Here is a 25936-nt window from a genome sequence, read left to right as displayed (position 1 = left end):
AAATGCATTTCCACTACACTGAAGTTGCATTGTAACTCTGGATTTAGCGCCTGGGGGACGAGTGGAGTCTTGTAACCTGCTTTTGTATAGCTCCGTGTAGAGTGTAAGCCCACCGCGAATTCAAAGCCAATGGACAAGGAGCCCCCCTGATCTTCCCACACCTGCCCACAATTGATTGAAATGTTTTGACAGTGTGGATGCAGTCCTTTCAAATGTGCCAGCTGGGAGAGAAGCAATTCACCTGATTGGAAGAGTTTCCTCTATGACAGCAGAATTTGCATATCACCCATATGCACCCTAGGCGGACACTGCCGAATTAACATCTGCACTGCAGTAACAGGTGGAGGTGAAGGCTTCCATTGCACTATCTGAAACATTTCTTTCCAGTGTTTTGGCCAACATTTATCTCTCAACCAACAGATTGTGGGATCATTAAAGGTCATTATCATATTCTGTTTGTGGAGTTCTGCTGTGCAATAATTGGCTGCCGTGTTTCCTACATTACAACGGTGAACTACACTTAAAAAGCAAAGTACTTCATTGGCTGTAGAGCATTTTAGGATGCCTCGAGGCTCTAAAAGGTGGTATCTAAATGCAAATCCTTTCTTTTACTGGTTTTGAACATAATCTTTCAAGAATTATGGGGAAATTTTAACCTAAACTGTCCCACAGAATCAAGGCTGGTTTGCGGCCAACAACCAATTTACTCGCCCCTTGCTTTTAATCTACACTCACTTCAGTCGAGGTAAAAATCGGGCAGGGGTGTAAAACACGTATCCAACCTGAGCCCATCCCTCAGGTACACCCACAGTGCTGTTAGGGAGGGAGTTCCAGGATTTTGACCCAGTGACAGTGAAGGGACGGCGATATATTTCCAAGTCAGGATGGTGGGTGGCTTGGAGGAGAACTTCCAGGTGGTGGTGTTCCTGTGCATTGCTGCCCTTGTCCTCGTAGGTGATAAAAGTTGAGGGTTTGGAAGATGCTGTCGAAGGAGCCTTGGCAAGTTGCTGCAGTCAAAAGCTTTACAATAAAATGACCCCTTACATTTTAACTATTTGAATGTTACCAAAGAGATGCCATTAGTGGTCTGCAATATAAGAAACCCCATTTGGTCTCAAAGCAGTACCTGCAGTAAAAATACCCCTCAAATGAAATCCCCAAGCTAAATTTTTGACTGGAAACTCACAAAGGTCTAACAAGACAACATTGTACAAGAGGTGTTCCAGGATGAGGGACTTCAGTTACGTGAATATATTGGAGAAGCTGGGGCTTGTTCTACTCAGAAAAAGAAAAGGTTAAGAGATTTGATAGAAGTGTTCAAAATCACGAGGGGATTAGATACTTGCCTGGGTGTGTACAGCTCCAGCAACACTTAAGAAGTTCAATGCCACTCAGGACAAGCAGTCCACTTGATTGGTAAGCTATCAATCATCTTAAACTTTCATTCCCTCCACCACCAGCAGTGTGTACCACCTACAAGATGCACTGCAGCAACTTGCCAGGGCTCCTTTGACAACACCTTCCAAACCCTCAAACTTTATCACCTAGGAGGACAAGGGCAGCAATGCACAGGAACACCACCACCTGGAATTTCTCCTCCAAGCCACCCACCATCCTGACTTGGAAATATATCGCTGTTCCTTCACTGTCGCTGGGTCAAAATCCTGGAACTCTCTCCCTAACAGCGCTGTGGGTGTACCTGCTCCATATGGACTGCGGTGGCTAAAGAAGGCAGCTCACCACCGCCTTCTCAAGAACAACTAGGGATGGCAATCAATACTGGCCCAGCCAGTGACATCCAAATCTCATGAACAATTAAGAAAAGAGTAGAGAGAAAGTGTTCCTATTGGCGGAAAGGTCAAGAACCAGAGGAACCAATGTAAGCTTAACGGCAAAAGAACCAGCTTGGCACGACGAGAAACATTTTTACTCAGTGAGTTGTTAGGGTGTGGAATGCAGTGACTGAGAGTGTGGTGGAGGAAGATTCAGTCAGGCCTTTCAAAATGTAATTGGATGATCACCAGAAGAGAGATAATTCACAGGGCTACGACGATAGGGTGGTAGGGCGAACCTGGCTGAGTTGCTCCTGCAGAGAAGTGCCGTGGATACCAGGGGCTGAATGGCCTGCTTCCACGCTGTAGCCGTTCTACGATTTATATGATTCAAGCTCCAAATTCACAAGCCCCGACCTTCTGAATGTTGCCTTGTTAGGATATTTATGCTCAGTTAACATCCGTGTGCTCAGTGGAATGTGGCACCAGAGCGATTCTGGATTGAGTCTCAGCTGTACTCGTTCCATTCACCTCTGAATCTCTGGTGTACCAGGGCTGGTTTTTCATTGCCAGAAGCAACTGGGAGGATCGTGAGTGTAATGCACCATAAATGCACTGTGCATGGAGCACATGGCATAAACATTTTCTGCAGGGAATAATCTGCCTTGAGAGTGTCTCCTGAGTCTGGATCTACAATACAGAAAAACTGGTTTGCACTTTATAGTTGCACGCTAAATGCAGCCTTGAATGATTCCAGGGCTTCTATACCCACTGCTCTGTTCAGATGTCCATCAATTATGAAGGGGATTGATAGGGTAGATGTAGAGAGGATGTTTCCACTTGTGGGGGAGACCAGGAGACCCAAACCAGCAGCCATAAATACAAAAGAATCATTAATAGATCCAGTAGGGAATTCAGGTGAAGTTCCTTGATCCAGAGAGTGGTTAGAATGTCAGACTGAGTACCACAAGGAGCAGTTGAGAGAAATAGCATCGACGGATTTTAGGGGAAGCTAAATAAACACACAAGAAAGGAATGAAAGGATATGCTCATATGATGCTATTAGACGAAGAGGGTTGTGAGGAGGCTCATGTGGAGCATGAAGATTGGCACAGACCTATTGGGCCAAATGGCCTGTTATTGTACATCTCTGCTATTCCATGCTGATGTGTTGAACACTCTTTGTATGAAGAAGAAAATCCTGACAACTCTATGTTGTCTTCTTAGTTTGATACTGTGAATGTCAGTGGGAGATGGTTAGATTCTATTTTTTTTTGGAAATGGTCATTGCTTGGCATTTGTGTGGCACCAATGTCACTTGCCACTTATCAGCCCAGGCCTGAATGGTGCCCAGGTCTTGCTCCATGCGGGCAAGGACTGCTTCATTAGCTGAGCAGTTGCCAATGGAGCAGAACATTGTGCAATCATCAGCGAACAGGCCTTCTTCCTGACCTGATGTTGGAGGGCAAGGCATTGATGAAGCATCTGAAGATGGTTTGGCCTAGAAAACTGTGCTGAGAAAGCCCTGTAATGATGTCCTGGTGTTGAGATGACTAACCTCCAGTAACAATTTTCCTTAGTGTGAGTCCAGCTAATGGAGAATTCAGCACCAAGTCTGCCTAATATCCTTAAATCTTGCTTCATTTTCACTATTGGCTCCATTGACACCAGTGACAGTATTCTTACTCTGTGAACTTTGTCTTTGTCTATGTACTAGTTCACCTACACTGTTCTTTCCATGTACATATTTCATCTAATTTATCTGGAAGACCTCTGGCCTCCTTGTTTAGTTGCATGTGCAAATTGACCAATTTTCATTGACATTCTGAATCTAAGTCATTAAAGTAAATTAGAAAAAGCAGGGGTACCAACACTGACCCTGGACCATTCCACTCTGCAATCCCACACCACTGTTCTTGAAAATATCTATTAAAAGTCATAATTGTCATTGTAATTTGCACTTGTTGTCCTACCAGGCCCTAATTTATGTAAAATGTTATAGTCAGTCTGCTATGCCTTTCCATGTGAGGTAGCATTATCACAAAATATATCTCCATAAAAATCATGCAGATTATACTGCTTATAAAGTAATGTAGTAATTACCAGAACCATGCAATATTTATGTAACTGTGTTTTATATAGAATGCTGCACATGGATTAAAAATCGATTAAGGTACTAAAGAGTGAACCTAGTAACTGTGTTTTATATAGAATGCTGCACATTGATTAAAAATCGATTAAGGTACTAAAGAGTGAACCTAGCCAGCGACACCCGCATCCCATGAGTGAATTAAAAAAAAGTCTGACCAAAGTGGGTAAGATTGCTCCAATACCTGGAAGTCCACATTAACCCCACATGCCCCAATTAACCCCAACTGCCTCAGCTGATTTGCTGCTGAAACCTTCACTCCTGCCTTCATTACCTCTGGGCTCGACTATTCTAAGACACTCCTGGTTGGTCTCCCACATTCTACCCTCTGTCAACTTGCGGTCATCCAAAACTCTGCTCCCCATATCTTGACTCGCTGTGTTCGCTGTCCTACGTTGGCTCCCAGTCAAGCAACATCTTTATTTTAAAATTTTCAGTCTTGTTTGTAAATCACTCCATGGCCTCGCCCCTCCCTGTCTCTATAACCTCCCCCAACCCCACAGCCCTCCAAGATATCTGTGCTCCTCTAATCCTGGTCCCTTGTGCATCCCTAAATTCAATTGTTCCACCATTAGTAGCTGTGCCTTCAATTTCCTGGGTCCCAAGCTCCGGACGTCACTCTCTACCCCTCTCCATCTCCCTACCTCATTTAAGACGCTCCATAAAACTTAACTCTTTGACCCAACTTTTGGTCATCTGACCTAATACCTCCTTACATGGCTCAGTGTTATATTTTGTTTTATAATACTCCTATGAAGCACCTTTGGATGTTTCATTAAATTAAAGACGCTATATAAATATAAGTCGTTGCGTGCTGTTGAGTCATTACTGAAGCAGAGTTAATCACTGTCACTCAGACACTAGCCCCCATACTAATGTTGTTAGTTCAGAAGTACTTCCCTGCTGTAGAGCATTCACTTTGGTCTTTAGGAGCAGGTTTTCTAGCAATGCTCATTCAGCAGTGTCCAGTTTCATTACAAGGCCATGTATTTTCTTTTTCTCTGTAATGTGAAGACCTAGAATCACAACAGAGAAACAGACTAGTTATTCAAATACTGGTGTTCATCCAGCACACAAGCCCAGTGCGTCTCAGTCCCCCATGTGGTCAACCTGTTTCCATATCACTTTATTCTTCTTGGCTGAATCCATCATTCAAATTTATTCTTAAGTCTCTGCTTGAATCACGTTCCACGTGCCCTTCATGTTGCCCCACTTTCTGTTCCAAATCCTTTATATTTAATCTTGCGTCTATGGCCATTCCAACACTGGAAACAGCTACTCAGTCCCATAGTGTTTCAAATAACCCCTAACTTCCTCTTTATTTTCAAATCTGCCCTGTAGTCTCTCTATCATCTCAACGTCCTTCCTATCATGTGGAGCCCAAACTGATACATTGATATTCTTAAAGTTTTATATAGATACAGTTTTATATTCTATACCTCTTTCCATAAATCCATTTTACTATTAGTTTGTTTTTAGCCTGATTAACTTGAGGTGCTACTTTTAATGTCTTGTGACCCTGAGTTCCCAAATCCACCTTCACTTCTCTGACACCCAACTTTGTCCTCCATTCAACAACCACCAAGTATTTACTGAAATTGAACTGTATCTGCCATTTCTTTGCCCATTCTGTCAACTTTTTAATCCTTCCTTTAGTCCTCCAGAATTTTAGGCTACATCTCTTACTTTAGTGTTAACTGTAAATTTGGATAAATTTGGACTTCCTCCAGCCTTCCGGAGTCCATGAACTTCCTGAGATCAGTTGCGTGTTAGAATATAAACTGGAAATACTAAGTTTTTGCTGTGTTAATAGCTTAAATTTATAGCTTACATATAGCAATCAGTGCCCAAAAGCATATTTTCTGTTTTTTTTATTTGTTGATGGGATATGGGCATCACTGGCTAGACCAACGTTTACTGTTCATCCCTAATTGCCATTGAGAAGGTGGTGGTGAGCTGCCTTCTTGAACCCCAGCAGTCCATGTGGTGTAGATACACCCACGGTGCTGTTAGGGAGGGAGTTCCAGAATTTTGATCCAGCAACAGTGAAGGAACGGCGATATATTTCCAAGTCAGGGTGATGAGTCGTTTGGAGGGGAACTTCCAGGTGGTGGTGTTCCCATGTATCTGCTGCCCTTGTCCTTCTAGATGGTGGTGGTCATGGGTTTTGAAGGTGCTGCTTAAGGAGGCTTGGTGAGTTCCTGCAATGCATCTTGGAAATGGTACAAATTGCTGCTACTGTGCATCGACGGTGGAGTTAGTGAATGTTTGTGGATGGGGTGCCAACCAAGCAGGCTGCTTTGACCTGAATGGTGTCAAGCTTCTTGAGCATTGTTGGAGCTGCACTCATCCAGGCAAGTGGAGAGCATTCCATTACATTCCTGATTTGTGCCTTGTCGATGATGGACAGGCTTTGTGGAGTATGTAAATCACAGTCCCATTAATCTGCATGTTATCTGCAATGCTGATCCAAACAGTCTGTTGCTGCTTTTTATAACTAATTCATTTGGAGTCAGTTTAGGCTGGCAGGTTCTTGTGACAGGACAGCAATGTCAAAGAATATATATGTTGAGGACCATGGTAATGATTTGACGACATGCCTAGTAATGATCACTTTAAGGAATATTTTGCCTGGGAAAAAAAAACCTGTGCGTCATTCCTTGTCAGTGGAGATAGTTCTAGTAATGCTATTCTCTCAATGAGGGAACTTTAAAAACCAGCACTAAAAACAGTCTCCTGTTGAGTGAAGCAGAAAGGAAACAATAGCCCATTCCAACAACTTACAAATCTTAAAGCAACAGAAGCAGCAGGTACCTAATCCAAAAAGATCTTTTTAAAAATGTTTTTCTTTGGTTCAAATCCCAGTCCAGGACTTAAACACAAAAATCAAGGCTGACACTCCAGTGAAGGATTGAGGGAGAGCTGCACTGTTAAGGATGCCATCTTTCGGATGTGACATTAAACCAGGCCCCCCTCCCCTACTTCCCTCTTATGGGGATGTAAAAGATCCCATAACACTAGATGAAGAGCAGAGAATTTCTCCCTGGTGTCCTGGCCGATATTTATCCCTCAGTCAACCTCACAAAATAAAGATATCCGGTCATTATCACATTTCTGTTAGTGGGAGGTTGCTGTGCAAGATTTGACTGCCACTTTTCCTACATTACAACAGTGACTACACTTCCAAGATACTTTATTGGTTGTAAGGCACTTTGAAATGACCGGTGCTTTTGAAAGCTGCTATAGAACTGCAAGTCTTTTTCTTTGTACATTCAAATATTTTAATATACCTCTGTTCTTCCAGAAAGCTTAATCACTGGAAACAGTCTGTTTCTATCCATCCTAACACATCCCTTCATAATTAATGCTTGAAATGAAGGAAAATTAATGCTAGCTTGTAAAACTTTTTGGTTTGTTTGTGGCTTAAGTGTAGATCTCTACCAGTTAAAATTAGGTGTGAGTTGCTACATTCTTCTTTGCTTCAGTGCAAAGGTCACAATCATACTCAAGGATGGTGAAACAATAATGTGGGTTCTTTATTTGAAGACTATATACAGTTAATGTTCACTGGGAAGCTGTGAGGCACTTGTCTGACCTCAACTACTGCTACTTGTCAACTGCCTAACTCCATGAGGCTCATACATCATTACCCATTGTGGTAGTAATAAATGACAGTAGTTTAAGATAATAAAAACAGAAAAAGCCGGAAAAACTCAGCAGGTCTGGCAGTGTCTATGGAGAGAGAAAGAGAGTTGACAACATCTGTGGAAAAAGGAACAGAGTTAACGTTTCGAGTTCGTATGACTCTCCTTCAGAGAAGAATCTGTTTCATCACACTGTCATACCATTTGGTGTGTGTACTTGATATGATATTGACTCTGGGCATATGCTGAACTCTCTGTCTGATGTTCAGGTGGGTAATTTGTTACCCATATGCAGGTCATGGAGATCTTCCATCTTCCCCTATTTTTCTACCAAGGCATCACATACTCCTGGGACTACTGACAAGTGATAACTGGGGAGGTTTGTCCACACTTGTCTGCTGAATAACAATTGCAGATTGGTTCCACAGTATGAAGTTTGCAAGTTTGGAATAGGTATGCATATTTGGTTCAAACAGCGTTCTGTAGCCTATTGGCTGATGATCTGCATTGCAGAATTAGTTGATCATCTCCCAGTGTAAGCACAGGGTTTACGATGGTGCTTCTTGTGCTCTCTGGTCTTTGTCATTGTCTTGATGGTACTATGGAATGTGACCAAGGACAGGTATGCCAGTAGGCCTGCGTTCACTGCACCTGTGGTGTCCACAAAATAAACTATCTGGGAGACCAAGGTTTGTTTTCTTTGTAACACTTGAGTGAAATGGATCCCAGGGATGGAATCTCTGAGTCATTGTATGCAGTGAGTTTGGCAGTGGTTGGTCGAATCATCACTTGCCACTACTTTGGGTGCATGCATTTCAGTGTGTGACCCTGCACCTGTGGATGTATAATCTGGATGGTGGCAAAGGCTTCTGTTGATGACATTGTGCTAATACACTCACTGATACTCACCATGCTGAATGTCTGCTCACTTCGTGTGTCGATGGTCTGATCATCCTCTTCATCAGACCCTATAGCTTGGCTGGACATTTCGTGGATTATGTCTTTATGCTGTTTGGTATTTGCTCTTGGTTGGTTGGAATGCTGTACTGTCTGGCCTCTGTGGCTTCTCATGATATGGAACCACTTGTTCCAGCAATTGCTTCCTGCATTGGCACTTCCAATGTGCTTTTGTGCCACATGCCATGCATACAGCGTTCAAAGCTGGGCAATTTCTGGGTGCATATATGTGGCCACCCGCATTGTTTACTAGGCTTGTCTGTATTGGCTATTGTGCTGATGGTGGATGAATTACACATAACCTGTAGACTCTATCTATCCATCAATATGGCTTCATACTTGCATCCATTTTGTAGTAATGCTTCCACGGTGTAACCTTTGGGTTGGTCCAAGAGATCTTTTTGAAACTCTTCCATTGGGTAGATGCTATCACAAGCTCAGTTGTTCTGTTGGCTGGATCAGCTGCCATGAATTCACAATCATGTCCCTTGTCTCTTCACCTACTTATGAATTGGTCAATAGTCTCTGTCATCTGTTGCCTAAAATATATGAATTCCAGTTGGTGTATTCTGAAGCTAAGCTTCACTCGTAATTGATCTTCGAGTGCTGATCATATTTTATATGGATTTTTTGGATGATCATTGGACAGACCTGATGTGCTCAGTCTGTGGATGCTTTAATTGCCTATAGCAATTTTAATATTAATGGCTTGTTTATCTGGTTCGGAAATATTATGGTCCAGAAATTGCAGTTCGACATGTTGTTGGAACACAGTAAACTCAGCTAGGAGATCCATTGCATTCCAATTGAGTGCTGGAAATTTTATAGTGAGCTTTCAGCTTTTGGCAGGATTTTTAATGCCACCTGTAGCTCTTGACAACTATGCAAGTTTCCAGCATCTCTTTCAGAGTTAATTTAGCTCCAAGTTGCAATACCCTTCATGATCACTGCTTTAGCTGGTCATAGGTTACTGCCTGACTGAAATAGTGGCACTGCTGAGCCCTTTCTGGTTTTGATTCCTTGGTTTTATTTCTAAGTTCCACCCGCAAAGCAGTGATTTAGGCAGGAAATAGATTGCAGACTTCACAAGTGGAAAAACAGTGGAAAAGGATATTTTTAGAGACTTCTTCTGGCTGCTAGGACCTGTAACTGGATGGGTTCTTCTTCTTAGCTCATTCTGCAGTATTTTAATGTCCTCAGAAACAGCAATGTCTGTGAGTTCTGCTTACAGCGAGACCCTCCAGACTCTGCTATTTAATTGCTGTTCCTCCCTAAACTTTGCAGAAGATAGACTTTTACTACATAGGCTCTACCACATTCGAACAATCTTACCAGGACCTGATGCCCACTGCCTGGAGCGAGGTGTGCTCCCGGAATAGAAGTACATTGTGTAGAATTCCTACAAAGCTGCAGAATCCTCACATACAGTAAGTCTTGATAATTGTTTCACTTTCACACCAAGGCCGGAATTTCCCAGCCCCACATGCCAGTGGGATCTTCCAGTCCTGCCAACGGGAATGGAGGTTTCAATGGTTTGCTGGCCCTGTCGTGGGGGAACTTGCCAGGGTTGGGGGGGTGGTGGGGGGTGTGGTGGGGGTTGACACAACTGGAAAGTTCTGGTCCAACTCTTTTCTTCTAATGCTTTTGAAGGGTTGAGGCTTGATTTATTGAGGAGTGGCTTAAATGAATACTTATTTTTGAGAAATGTAAAATAATTTGGCGATGCTTAGAACTGTCTTGTCTCATGTAGAGTGTAATTAATTAATGTTTGATGCTATTGCACTTACAAAATGTGGCTCAGTTGTTATGAAATAGATGAAAAATGTTACTAAAAGCTCTTGGCTTTTACTTAATTCCAGTGATTCAATATTTGTAAACTCAAAAGGTACAATTTGTTCAGAGTTTCATCTGACACCCCTGCCTCTAAATAAGAACATCATGAATTCTGCAGTGAGAAAAGGCATTTGGCCCATCAGCCATGATGCAGATGGTGTGTCATTCTGCATCATGCATAGATAATCCTTACCTCTAGAGAGTGTGGTATATCGTTCTGGGCCCTGAGCTACAAGTTGTGGCAGAAAAGAAGCCATTGGTTTCTCTTCTTTATCGAAGATGGCCATTTCTTGCATGCGTCATCTGTTGTGCGATCTAGCGTGGATATGAAGCCAGATTGCTGACCTGCGTGACTTTCCACAGTGTTGGGACTGCCCAGGCTTTCTCACTTGCCTTTTGTCCTTTGCTGCTTGTGTTCTTCGGTGTTCAAAGGAAACAATGTCTTTTCTTTGAGATCACTCACCAGGTAGTTCTTCTTGTGCATTTTTCTCCCAGTCTAGACTAGACTCACCACATTTCTTGAAGTTTGCCATGGAGGAGATCCCTTGAACCTTGATCGAGGCCTACCTGAAGGTGGTGTCCAAGTTTAAGTAGTGAATATATGACCACCTTCGTGATTTTATCGTCAGTCGTAAGTACTACATGTCCGCTCCATCTGAGCTGGGTTCTGATGATGAGTGCTTCAATTGCAGACATTTCTGCTCTTTGAAGTGCCTCCCGTGTTGAGCACTTTGTCCTCCCATTTGATGCCCATGATGTTCTGATGCACCTCATATGGAGCCTATCCAACTGCTTAATATGTATGGAGTAGGTAATCCATGTCTCACGGGCATATATGAATGTAGGTATTACCGCAGCTTTGTACACAGCAATTTTGTTGTAAGTTTGATAACTTGTTTGCTCCACAGTCTCTTATGTAAACAGGCAAATGCTGAGCTTGCTCTGGCAATTCTATTTGACACCTTGCTGTCAATGTAGACATTTCTGGAGATTGTGTTTCCGAAATAGGTGAAGTAAACTACAGTCTTGAAAGTTGTGCCATTGATAGTTATAGTAGGTGGGGTATAGTCAGAATTTTGTGTGGATTGATAGAGCATCTTTGGCTTTCTTAAACTGATGGTTAGACCGACAGTCGTCAGCGGCTTTTGAGAAACAGTCCATGATCTTTGGAGGCCTTGCTCACAGTGTGACACAACAGCACAGTCATCAGCAAACAGCAATTGGCAGAAATGAAGTACCATTACAATTAGATAATGGATTAGCATTGCTGCAAAGGCTGGCAGACCAGAACATCTGGAATCAGCCTAAATCCTACTTAGTTTAGGAGAATGAGAAGCGCTCTCAATAAAACATGTACAATTCTTAAAGGGTTTGACAGGATAGATGTTGAGCATGTGTTTCTCCTGGCGGAGGAGTCTAAACTAGGTGTCATAGACTCAGAATAAGGAAATGAGATGAAGAGAAATTTCTTTACTCACAGTGTTGTGAACCCTTGGAATTCTTTACTCCAAAGACCAATGGGTGCTCAGACATTGAGCATATTCATGACGGAGATCGAGATTTTAGGGTACTAAGGAAATCAAAGGCTTTGGGAATCAGACGGGAACGTGGAGTTAAGGCAGAAAATCAGCCATTGTGCTGTTGAATGGTGGAGCAGGCTCGAAGGGCTGCATGGACTCTTCCTTTTTCCTGTGTTTTTATATTCTTATCTCTAATGAGCTGGTAATGAATATCTAAAGGATTCAAATGGAGGATTTGCTGCAGTTTTTTTTTAATCACCTCAAGACTCAATGTCTCCTCGATGAGTTCTGCACCTCCATCCTTCACAATCTCTAATTTGTTAAGAAATCAAAGTTCTCTCTACAATCTCATCCTCCCTCCCATCTTCTTTCCCCTCTCACAGTAAAGTTCCACAGGCTCTCTGCACTGCAGAAAATTGATGTTGAGACCTTTGTCTTCACTTTCAAATTATACCCAACTTTTCATCGCCTTCCACCTTACCAATCTCTTCTGGCATTAATCCACCATTGACCTGATGCTGGATTCTCCCCCATTCCCCTGGTGACTGCAGTAGGAGGAATAACTTTAGAATGACAGCATGACTGTTCAGGAGTGATGTCGGCAAACACGTCTTCATACAAAGGGTGATGTGAGTCTGGAACACTCTCCCCAAAAAAGCTGCGGAGGCTGGGAGTTAATTGAAAATTGCAAAGCTGAGATCAATAGATTTTTTGGTAAGCCATAGACTTTTGTTATTGATGGTTATGAAACCAAAGCAAGTAGCTGGAGTTAAGATACAGAGCAGTTAGAGCTGATTGAATAACATAACAGGCTCTAGCAACTACATGGCCTTCTATTAGTTGGACACACTTCTCACACTCTGTCCGCTGAAAGTCTTTTTCAGTATTTATTACCACTCCTATCAAAGGTCCTGCTAAAAATTCTGTTTCTTTGACTGTTTCTTCATCTACGCTCTGCACTCCCAAATATTTGTTTCCATTTTCTCTCTGGCTCGACAGCCTCCTTTCCTCCTCTGGCCTGTATATTCCACAGACAAGTTTCCTGGTGAGGACCACTGTGGAAATGTAAATAGTTACCATCCCCTTCCCAAATCCCACTGTTTATTAACTTTTCTAGTCTAATCCTCAGGTATGCGGTGAGACTAGAAGCAGCTAAGATTATTCTCTTTAGACCAGAGTTTACAAGGAGCTTTCATGAAGATTATTGTATTTTTTTTATATCTCAGAATGGTACAGAGGTAACACTTTCTAAGTGTACGACAGGTTTATTTACAAGAGTTTTAAAGTATCTCTGAGATCACAAAATGTCTGCACTCATACCTACAGCTCAGTTTCAAGTAGCTTCTGTAGTGTATGTTTACTTTGCTCTGAGTCCACACCCAGGTTTAACGAGTCAAGCACAGTGAGCATAGGTCAGTTACCAGACTCACATAATGAAACAGATTAATGAAACCATTGAACATTGCAGAAATGTTTGAAATGATCAAGGATTTTTCAAAGAGAAAATAAGGAGAAATTGTTTCCACTGGCAGGAGAGCCATTATATGGAGGAAACTGATTTAAGATAATTGTCAAATAAAGCAGGAGTGCGAGTGGAGTGGGGCATAGAAGGATGGTGCGAGATGAGGATGAATATTTTACACAGCAATTTATGATAATAAGAACACAGGAAATAGAAGCAGGAGAACACCATGTGGCCCAGCAAACCTGCTTCACCATTCAATATGATTGTGGCTAATCTTCAACTTCAACTCCATTTTCCTTCTCGCTCCCCATATACCTTGATTCCCTGACAAATCAAAAATCTGTCTATCCCACGCAGCCTTAAATATATTCAACAATGGAGCATCTACAACCCTCTAGTGTAGAGAATTCTAAACATTCGTAACACTTCCAGTGAATACATTTCTCCTCATCTCACTCTTATTTGATTGGCTGCTTATCTTGAGATTGTCTCCCCATGTTCTAGATTCCCCAACCGGGGGAAAACAACCTCTCAGTGTCTACCTTGGAAAGCCCTCTCATAATCTTGCATGTTTCAATGAGATCAGCTCTCATTCTTTTGAACTCCAGAGAATATAGACCCATTTTTCTCAGCCTCATCATAGGACAACCGTCTCATCCCAGGGACTGTAGAATAATGGTATCTGGCATAGCAAGGGTTATTGTGGGACAGTACCGCCCACAGTGTGATGTAAAGAGATACATGACCTAAGACTAAGTTCAGTTGTGGAAGTGGACAGAGACATGTGTAGAAGCAAGCATGGAGTTAGCTCATACCTTGGGCTATACCCTGTACATTTGTGCATAGTTATGTGTTATCAACAAACATTTAATGTTCAACCATACAAGACTCAAAATGTCTTTGTGAGACCTACTGAATATACAACATACGACAGGGACCAATCTAGTGAACATTGGCTGCGCTGCCTCCAATGCAAGTATATTCTTCCTTAAATATGGAGACCAAAACTGTGTACAATTGGAGGTGTGGTCTCAACAAAGCCCTGTATAATGGTAGCAAGACTTCCTTATTCTTGTACTCCAAACCACTTCTTCTGCCTGAATGTGTAGTGGAACAGGTTTAATAGTCACTTGCAAAAAGGGAATTGGATAAATACTTGAAAAGAAAAAGATTAGCAGGGTTCTGGGCAGAAAAGAAGGGATTTAGACTAATTGGATAGCTCCTTCAAAGAGTTAGTACAGGCACAATGGACTGAATGGCCTCCTTTGGTAATGGACAAAGCAATCCTTTGATAGCTGCTCCAGCTAAAACATGGTCCTTCTCCCATTCAGAATAAGTTTAAAGTAAGAAGCTGCGCTTTGCAGAGGTAATAAAAACACAAGTGAACCTTTAGCAGCATGTCCTTCTATCATATTTTTAATGCATTACGCGACAGCTTTGGATTGACGTTGTTGTGAAGCATTGCTTTGTTACTGGTCCAGACATTCTCCCACTTTCTGTGAACTTGACATCAGTGCTGTTGAAGTGCTTTGAGCTTGCTGTATATTCTGGGAAGCAAGACGCCATATTACGACAGCACCACGCTGGGTACAATCACCAAGTCAGAGAAACGGGATATGCTAATGAAAGTTCTCTTTACAGAAATAGGGCATCTCGTGTCATTCTCAGTGTCGATGTTTAATTTCCTCAAGTCGAGCAAGACCTTGAAAATTAATGGAAATTGCAGATTTGACTGCAGCTTTTCCCCTTCACATCTGTGTGACTGATTTGATGCTGCAGAGTTATGAAATTGTCCTCTGTCCGTATTTAAAGAAAATTAAAAGCACTATCAAGGTGATAGACATGACTGTGTACAGGATTGGATTGTAAACTCTGTCTTCTTTACTGGATTTTACAAAACTGAATCCCTCTGATCTGTGCATAATATGATGCAAAACTGTGAGACAATTGTGAAAGGCATTGATCTGCACTATTTTTTTTAGCATGATGCTGTCTTTCTCAGATCTGCAAATAGACAGGAGGCTCATTAGCTTTCTGATTCTTCTGTTTGTATCAGTCATGGCTCAGTTGGTAATGCACTTGCCTCTGAATCCAAATGTTCCAGATACACGGTCCCACTCCAGGAGTGGAATTTTCTGTGCCTGCTGGTTGTTGGGTGTGCTCAGCAACATAAGTGGACAATATGGCCAGAAGGCCAAAATTCTATTCATAACATCGTGAAACCAGTTTGTGATGGTCTGCTCAGCCCGTGGATGGAGGGGGGTGTTTCCGGACATTGGGAATCTCATTTTAATACATCTGCATTTCATTATTAGGCCAGCTCACTGCAATCATCCCCCCCGCGTTGGATCGTCCACCAATCATACTGACACATTTCACAACTACACATAAGCGACATGCACCTGGCGAGCTGCACTTCATTTGGGACTTCGAGGTTTGTTTGCCTACCTTGCTTCAGGCAGCACTTGCAGTCATCAGCACCAGGCTTTGCAGATAGCACAACATCATTTTAGTGGGGCTGATGGGCAGGTCTCTGCCTACTAGGTAAGGAGGGGGTGACTTTGTATGGCTGCAGGTCTAGGGCTTGCTTGGGGAAGGGGGAGAAGTGGCCTCAGGTGAGGGAAGAGGCTGCAGGGCGAGGGCTGTACTGGGTAAGGAGGGTATCCCAGGGTGTGTGTGGGGGCACAAGTTGATCTCTGAAAGTGGCCTCAAGATGGTGAGGGCTGAGGAGGCAGTCTCCAGAGGAGATGAGGTCAGATCGACATGTGAGGGTATGTGTGTGAGAATGGGTGGTGATGCCCCTTGAGCTGGCAGTGAGTAAGATGCCAGTGAATGTGTGATGGGCTTGAGTGTGTGAGTTTAGAGTGATGAGATGGTTGCCTTAACCTGGCTGCATGAATGAGATCATTCATCCTCTATCTGCATTGGATGGCCAACCTCTTCTGTGCAGCATTGGCACTGAACACCACTGCCATCGTCTACCAAGCCGGAGTGATAATGTTTCTGCCCGTCCTCTGGCCAGCACATGGGTAGAAGACATCATGGCGGGCCTCCACAGCATCCAAAGGGCGGTCAAGGGACGCGTCACTAAACCTGGGGGCTGCAGTCTTCTTGCCTTTCGGGATCATGTCTTATGTGCAGCAGTCCTGGGCTGGAAGAACTCAGTTATGTGGTGAGACTAGAAGCAGCTAAGATTATTCTCTTTAGAGCAGAGGTTACTAGGAGCTTTCATGAAGATTATTGTATTTTTTTTATATCTCAGAATGGTACAGAGGTGACACTTTCTAAGTGTACAACAGGTTTATTTACAAGAGTTTTAAAGTATCTCTGAGATCACAAAATGTCTGCACTCATACTTACAGCTCAGTTTCAAGTAGCTTCTGTGGTGTATGTTTACTTTGCTCTGAGTCCACACCCAGGTTTAACGAGTCAAGCACAATGAGCATAGGTCAGTTACCAGACTCACGTGGTGTAGGTACACCCATAGCGCTGTTAGGAAGGGAGTTCCAGGATTTTGACGCAACAACAGTGATGGAATGGCGATATAGTTCCAAGTTAGGATGGTGATTGACTTGGAGGATAAATTCCAGAAGGCGGTATTCCCATGTATCTGCTGCCCTTGCCTTTCTAGATGGTGGCAGTTGTGGGTTTGGAAGGTGCTGTCTAAGGAGCCTTGTTGAGTTCCTGCAGTGCAACTTGTAGATGGTACACACACTGCTGCTACTGTGCGTCGGTGGTGGAGGGAGTGAATGTTTGTGGATATGGTGCCAATCAAGCAGGCTCCTTTGTCCTAGATGGTGTCAAGCTTCTTGAGTGTTGTGGGAGCTGCACTCATTCAGGCACGTGGGGAGTATTCCATCACACTCCTGACTTGTACCTTGTAGATGGTGGACTGGCTTTGGGGAGTCAGGAGGTGAGTTACTCGTCACAAGATTTCTAGCCTCTGACCTGCTGTTATAGTCTCAGTATTTTTATGGCTTATCCAGTTCAGTTTCTGGTCAATAGTAACCCCCAGGATGTTGATAGTCAGTGATTCACTGATGGTAATGCCATCGAACGTCATGGGGTGATGGTTAGATTCCCTCTTGTTGGAGATGATCATTGCCTGGCACTTGTGTGGCATGAATGTTACTTGTCACTTGTCAGCCCAAGGCTGGATATTGTCAAGGTCTTGCTGCACTTGGACACGGATTGCTTCAGTATATGAGGAGTCGCTAATGGTGTTGAACATTGTGTAATCATCAGCCAACATCCCCACTTCTGACCTTATGATGGAAGGAAGGTCATTGATGAAGCAGCTGAAGATGGCTGGGCCTAGGGCAGTACCTTGAGGGACTCTTGCCGTGATGTCCTGGAACTGATATGATTGACCTCCAACAACCACAGCCATCTTCCTTTGGGCAGACTGTTATCTGTAATGATCTCTCTAGGCACACCAAATAAACTGAAACTAGCAGTTAGAGTGTGTGTGACTGTTACGCTTAACATCTTGTGCAATTGTCGAATAATGAGGTACTTTGTAAAGTAGCCAATGATGACAGTGAAGTCAGTGCCATGAACTAGACAGAGGTTGTTTGCAATTTTGGACCAAAGATGGGTAGGAACTTCATGTGGAATCAATGGTGATTTGTGCTGAATTAGCCTATGCCCTTGGCATGCCTCACATCTCTTGATGACAACTTCCTTGTCATTGTTCATACCCAGTCAATAGGCTGTCTCTCTTGCAAAACTTCTCATCTGACCTATGCCCATGTGTGAGTGACAGAGTTGTTAAAGGATATCAGGTTTCAAAGATTCTTGTATGGTGACCTGCCTGCCTTTAAAAATGGCTTCCCGGAGATCCATAGCTTGTCCCAGGAAGGCCAAAATAGTCTCACATGTTCATGGACATGCTGAATTGAATCAAGCCATTTATCAATGATGGTTTTCCATAGTTTCTGTAGTGTAGAATCTTTCGTCATTTCTTCTTGTGGCTGCTGGTATTTGCAGTGCACAAAATGTACCTGATCAATTTGGAGAACATTTTCAAGTCTGATGTCAATGATGTCAACTTGTAGATCTCAGGATACATCTTCAGTTTAGTGCATCCGATGTGACCATCAAAATACCTGGTTTGTGCCTAATTTTGCGGTCGTAACCTTGACTCTTTATCAAGAGATGTTGCCATCTTGGTGGTGCACTGGTCAATGGTTTTCACCAAATCATCTTCAGTGGCTTGTGGTTGGTCTCTTTTGCCAACATTCCAAATGCTAAAGAAAATGTTTCCTGCTCAATGCTGGACCAATTGGATTGCGTTACAGACAGAGATTTTGAAGCAAATGTTTGCCTTTTTGTCATATGCGTGCTCCCAGACCTTTTTGTGAGGCATCTATCTCCAGGGTAGTTGTCTCCCTAGGGTTGTAAAATTGCTGCGTTGATGCTTCTGTTCGGTGCTTTGAAGAGGTATTCAGTAGTTATCGTGCCACAAGAAACAATTCCCTTATTGATGGAGATTTTTGAGTTAAATTGGGAATGTATGGAGTCAAGAAATTAAAGAGACCTAGACATCTTCGAAGATCATCGTTATCTTGAGGAGTTGGCATATGCTCTATTTTACTTGAATCAGGACATGTGCCAGCACTGGAATAAATAAAACTGAACAAATTGATCAACTACACATTGGTGTTGCATTTCAGACTGTTGAACACCAATCTTTCATTATGTACTGCTTGCACCAATAAGTGCAGATTATGGTTATTTTCTTGCTTTGCTTTTCCCACAACAGGCAAGCCATCTGTGATATTAATGCATCCGGGTACAGTGCATGTAATGCAGTCATTGTGAGCTTGAAAGAGATCCTGGCTAACAGAGAACCCAAAAGGAAGTAATTGAAAACAGTATCGTCCAAATGAGGTTCAAAATGTAGTAAGCTCTTGGGACTTCTTGATGAGATGTATTGACAATTAAACATGCTTGGCATCAAGCTTCAAGAAGAACTTTGCACCTGAAAATCTTGGATTTAACTCTTCTAATGTGGGTATTTTGTAAATACAACATTTCAAAGCTGTGTTTAAACATCATGGATCGAGGCATACCTCAATGTTCCGCCATTCTTTATGACACATAATTGAGCTGCACCAATCTGTGTGCTGTTGTACTCTTCTACTAATTCTGTATTTCTCCATTTTGTCTAATTTGACCTTCAATTTGCCTTGTAGGTGGATGTTGCACTTACATGGAGGATCAGTTGACAAACTTGCATTCTCCTTCAAGTGTAATGTTGCAGCTGTCTTGAAACTGCCAATTTTGTTGAAAATTTCTGGATATTTTGGTGTCAGGTCATGAACTGAGATGATAAGAGTAGTTTTTGAGGTTGATCTGCCTTGTGATGTCTGACTGATTCCATGGATTATTACTAATGTGAGGTCATGACATGCCAGTAGACCTACAATTGCTGGGACGTTAGTTCCCATGAAATGGAACATCTATGACACCCAGGAAGATTAAGTATACTTACACTCCAGGACTATGGATCCTGCATTGGATTTCTTCAACTGCTGTATATTGAAAGTTTCACAGTAGTAGGTTTCGTCATGGCCGTCCACGTCCATGGATACATGTTCTTTAGAATTCACAGAAGTTGTATGTTAGCACTTGCCCCTGTGTCAATCTTGGCCTATAACAAACAGTTACCAACTTTCATATGGCAGATAATTTGAATCTTGGCAAACACTTTGGATGATGTGATGGTATCTATGTTTTCTACAAAATTGACATGCATTCGCTGCTTTTCATCTTGTCGTGCACATCATCATCATTTTCTGGTTTGTTAATCACCTCATGTATATGTTTCTGACAGGATTGTGGATGGTCATTCATATTGCTTGAAGGTACCCATTGTAGCTGTTTGTAGCTGCGTCAGCCTTTGCTCTAGTGCACTGCTGCTGTCAATGGTCCTTTCTGCCACATGCCTTGCAGAATTTGTGGAAAGCTGGGCATTTCCTTGATGCATACAGAAGACCACACCTTCCACATGTCTTGCTAGGTTTGGGTGTTCCAGTGACTGCGTCAACAATTGGTGTTGTGCTTCGGACTTGTAAGCTTTGTTGACCTACGAGGATCACTTCATACTTGTGTCCATCGTTGAGTAGCTCTTTGACGCTACATTTTGGGCTTGTCTAGCAAATCTTTCTGGAACGCTTCCATGGGTGTGGAGGTGATCACCAACTCAACAATTGTGTCTGCCAGCTCTGCATTTGAAAAATTAAAAGCACATACCCTTTTCTATGCATCTGCTGGCAGAATGGTCTATGGATTCTGTAGGCTGTTGTTGAAATGACATGAACTCTAGTCAATGAATACAGAAATTTAACCTGATTCCGAACTGCTCTTCCAATGTAATCCATATCTTTCAGTATCCTTTATCTCTTCTTCTGCTAATCCTGACATGTTCAGCCTGTGTAGACATTCATTCCCCATTGCTCGATGAATTTTTATGGTTTCCTCGTCTAGTTCAGACACACCTGAATCAAGAAACCATAGCTCTGTATGCTGTTTAATCATTTTGAATTCGGGTAGTAGGCCTGCTTCATTCCAATTCAAACTGGGGAATTTTGTGAACATTCTGATATCTCTTTAACCTTCCTTCCTCTGTAGTACCTGGGATGAGTGTCGCTGCAGCTGCTTTCAAATGCTTTTCTGAAGATGAGTTGTGGCAGGAAAGCATCATGGAGTAATGCCGTCTTCGCTTTTTATTCAATTTATTGTTCAGAAACTCCTGAAGCTATGTGTTATAACTGGACCTTCTCACTTCCAATTTTTATGACTTTTTTGGTTTTTTTTGTTTGACTCTCCCTCGTTCGCTATCGATCCAGACCACTCTCTGGCCATTCGCCTTTCCTGACTGAGCTAATCTGACGCTGGTCCTCATGACACACTGTCCCACTCACGGCACTGACAGGCTATGTGCTGCAATCTCACCATGAGGGACCTGTCAGCTTACCAGCTCTTTATTTAGCACTAGCTTGGTGCTGTGTCTACAAAGCTTTTCTTTGCTGTGACTTTGTTGCAGTCTTACCAAAACATTGAAGGTCTTCTCATGCCATGTAGCAAGATCTAAGGCTGTTCACCATGCCATACTTGTGCTTAATCTTGCTGCCAGGCTTTTTGACCACCACTGATCACCATGTGGTTTTCTTATAATGATATAGGCATCTAGCACTCATAATGGATTGGGTAAACATGTTGTGGGTTGAGTTATTAAGACTAGGTACATGAGAACAGTCTTACATTGTTGTGTAGCTTAGAAACATTAGAAGCTGTGCCTGAGCTTTGTCTGTGTCTGAATCTCAGAGTAAGGGGTTACCCATTTAAAATAGAGACGAGGAGGAATTTCTTCTCTGAGGGTAGTGAATCTGGGGATTTTGTTTACCACATAGGGCTGTAGAGGCTGGGTTGTTAAGTGTATTCAAGGCTGACATAGACAGATTTTTAATCAGTAAGGGAATCAAGGGTTATGGGGAAAAGGCAGGAAAGTGGAGTTGAGGACTATCAGATCAGCCATGATCTCATTGAATCGCGGAGCAGACTGGCTGGGCCAAATGGCCTACTTCTGCTCCTACATATTATGGTCTTATGGTCTGCTGTGCTGCTTAAAGCAAAACTGAAATTAAGACTGGATGGCTTGGCTGGTGGGATGGTAATGGCCTAGGTTGGATTTGTCCTGTGTTTTGTGGACAGGACGTACCTGGGCAATTTCCAACATTGCCTGGTGGATGCCAGTGTTACAGTTGTACTGGAACATCTTGGCTGGGGATGTGGCAAGTTCTGGAACACAAGACTAAGACTGGCATCTGTGATGCTGGGGACCTCAGGAGGAGGCCGAGATGGATCATCCACATGGCACTCCTGGCTGTTGATTGTTGCAAATGCTTCAGTCTTTTGCACTGACGTGCTCGGCTCCCCCATCATTGAGGTTGGGGATATTTGTGGAGCTGTCTCCTCAAGTGAGTTGTTTAATTGTCCACCACCATTCCCAACTGGATGTGACAGGGCTACGGAGCTTAGATCTGATCGGTTGGTTGCGGGATTGCTTAGCTCTGTCTATCGCATGCTGCTTCCACTGTTTAGCGTGCAAGTAGTCCAGTGTTGTAGCTTCATAAGATTGACACCACGATTTTAGGTAAGCCTGGTGCCACTCATGGCATGCCCCCCTGCACTCTTCATTGACTCAGTTGCAATTTTGTCATTTCAAGCTGCTCGTGTACTTTTGGACTTCATTTGAACCTGTTATCTGACTTCGGAAAGCTGATTTTTATTACTGGTGTTGCATTGTTTTGGGCTGCCCACCAAACCGTTCGGACTGTAGTCGGGTTGTTGTCTGATAGGGCTGCTTTTGGGGCTGGAGGGGAAGCAGAAAGAAAGGCAGGATAGAGCAGGAGAGGGAGGAGGAGGTGAAGGACTGCACAGAAAGCCATACCTGCTCCAAGGAGCACTTGTCGTATGTGAACTCCTCAGAGGAGCCATGTCTCAGCTCTCTCTGTTTTCTCAAGGAGGCTGTCACCAAGCGATATTACCTGCTGCAGTCACAACTTTAGCCTTGAACAAGGGAATGGCAAGCATTGCCCGTGGCTGTCAAGGTCACCATGCCCCTTAGCTTTTATGAACATGATCCTGCCAGGCTGCAGTAGGTGACATCAGCGACACAGAGTCATACAACAATACAGCACAGAAAGGAGCTATTCAGCCCATTATGCCCATCATAGAGTTAACCAACTGGCCCAATTGCCCTGCTCTTACCCCATGCCCCTGTAAATGTTGTCATTTCAAGTATTTATCCAATTCTCTTTTGAATGTTAGTACTGAATCTGCTACCAGCATCTTTTCAGGAAGGACATTCCAGATCACAACAACTCGCTGTGTAAATAAAAAATCTTTCCTCACGTTGCCTCTGATTCTTTTGCCAAACGTCTTAAACCCGTGCCCTCTGTCTGCTACTGGAAACATATTCTTTTTGTTCACCCTAATAAAACCTTTCAACGGTCTGAACACCTTCCTCAAACCTCCTCTTAAACTCTCTTTGCACCAAGGAGAATAACCACATCTTCTCCAGTCTCTCCACGTAGCTGGATTGCTTCATCCCTGGTGCCATTTTTGTAAATCTCTTCTGTAACCTCTCTAAGGCCTCCCCCAGTCTGCTTGCCCACCAGTGTCTTAGGAAGGTCACCGAGGCTTTCTACATCAGGAGGAGCTCCTATATCCCACTGCCCATGGCAGAGTGAAGCAGAGCAAGAGAGCATTAAACATCACCTACATGGCAGGCTTCCACACATGACAAGGTGCTATTGACTGCTATTTCCTTCGTGCTCCCCATTACCAGCTTGGCATCTTTATCAATAGAATGATATTCCACTCCACCAATATAGAAATATTTTGCAGCGTATCTTATGTGATACCCAGGACAATGCCAGTAAGCGTGTACCCTCGGTGCCCCTCCCCTTCTGGATGCATTGAATTTCTAGCCTAATGACTGCCTCTCAGGGAATGTCTGTTTGCAATGTTTAATTGTTAAGTGACTTACTAAAATGCAATGCAGCATTTTGGGAGAATGTTGCGTATTAATGAATGTGAACCTTTAACCCTCTTCAGAACCAAGTATCTTATGCAGTTTTCAAAATGTGCATGTCACCTGTTATCGCAAATATTCAAAAAATACAGGCAATGAATTTTTAATGCAGTAGTGTATTATAGAAGAGAATTTGGAAAATGTTTTCAGATCCTCAGAGGATTTCATAATTCATATTATTCTCTGAGTGCTGCAGTACTTCACTGAAGAATTTCACCTGCTAAAAACTATGTTGGTGAGGGAATTTATTCTGGTGAGATCATTGTTGGATTTATGGTGATGTTAATAAAGGAGCCATGAAGCGGCTGCAAGTTGCGGAGAACAGATCTTTAATTCTCTGTGTTCCCCTCTCCCTGTACAATTAGTTTTGGTCTGGTGATGTACTTAAGCAAAGGATATAGACTGATCCTATAACAATTGGAAAAGACATAGCCTCCATAGAACATCAGTAAAACAAGATTCCCAGTAGACTGGACATCATACTGTTTACCAATCATCGTGATACTGTCGCTTTAGAAAAGAAAGACTTGCACTGTACATAAATACAACAAGCTTGTGGTGCACAGCAAGATCTCACAACCAGCAGTAGATAGATTCCTTGTTGACCTGCTTCTTGGTAGCATTTGCGTGGCCAGGAGGTTGTACCATCAGTCCCAACACCCAAACTCCCTGCCCTCCTTCACATAGTGCCATGGGGTCATTAACACACACTTGAGCAGGCAAGTGGGATTTTGATTTGAGCTCTGATTTGGCAGCAGCACTTCTGACTATAGATTAGATTTCCTGCTCGTACTGCTGGGAGGGTTGAATTCCCAGCTGCCTGACTCAGAGGCTAGAATGCTACCAACCGAGGCTGACCATCATTTGCTTCTTCAATTCCAGTGTTATAGAAGCATTGTTGGTTTTATTTGATTTTGCACCTAAAGAAGGATTCCCCAAAAGGATTAGGCTGGCACACCTGAAGTGATTTGCCAATGGCTCTGGCTAATTGTAAGATTGGGAAAGAGCATGATTTTACTATCCTACCCAACCTCTTGGTTAAAGCATAAGAGCATAAGAGGAGTAGACCATATGACCCCTTGAGCCTGCTGTCGGTGGAATTGGCTCAGTCATATTGCTGATGATAGCTGGTTTTTTCTTCTGGTGTTTCACAAAGTTTAGATTGGGGAGAAACCTCCTAATCAAATACCCAGAGTTTTTCTCATTTGGATACAATCATGGCTGATTTTTGACCTCAACACTTTCCCAACAACCCCCCTGTCCCTTGATTCCCTATAAGAGTCCAAAAGTCTATCAATCTCAGGCTTGAATATATACAATGGCTGACTGAACATCTACAACCCTCCTGAATGTTCTTGTGTGGTTTACTTTGTTAGGTAGTGACAACAGAGATATGGAGCTAAGATACGTAAATAGAATTAAGATGCAAGTCATCCATGATCTTATTGAATGGCAGAGCAGCTGGCATGAAGAGATGAATGGCCTCCCCCTGTTCTTAATGAACAGCCTCACCAAAGAATGTGCAAGTAAAAAATTAGTTCAATAAGCAGCGTGATTTTAATATGTTTTTATCTTTTGGTTCTTTAATTTAAAACCAACTAAATGCAGATGATAGGTCATCTAGTTTTAAAATTAGTGTTACCTTCAAGGTTTGATGCTGAAATGGCGCTTGAGAGACAATATGAAGAATGGCTCCATTTCCACATGAATAATGGTATTTGGTTTAACATCTGCAATATTTCTTGTGTCAGAAACAAGTATCAGCGAACAGTCTTGGCAATAGTTTTCACTTCCATTTACTCATTTGGACTGAAGATGACCCAGTTTTCAGAAGTCTGCTCATTTTTTTTTCTCTCTCTCTGGAAGCTAGGCAGGTGGATCAGCAAGTCAGGCATCCTTTACAGACTGTGAGACTTGCTTATAATTTCTTCACCCTTCCTGTGTTCTGCCTTCCTTTCTTGAAGGTGCTGGCTCTTAGAGTGATGCGGGTTTA

The sequence above is a fragment of the Carcharodon carcharias genome, chromosome 13 (assembly GCF_017639515.1).
Source record: "Carcharodon carcharias isolate sCarCar2 chromosome 13, sCarCar2.pri, whole genome shotgun sequence".
Lineage (NCBI taxonomy): Eukaryota > Metazoa > Chordata > Chondrichthyes > Lamniformes > Lamnidae > Carcharodon > Carcharodon carcharias.
This window is presented reverse-complemented; position numbering follows the sequence as displayed.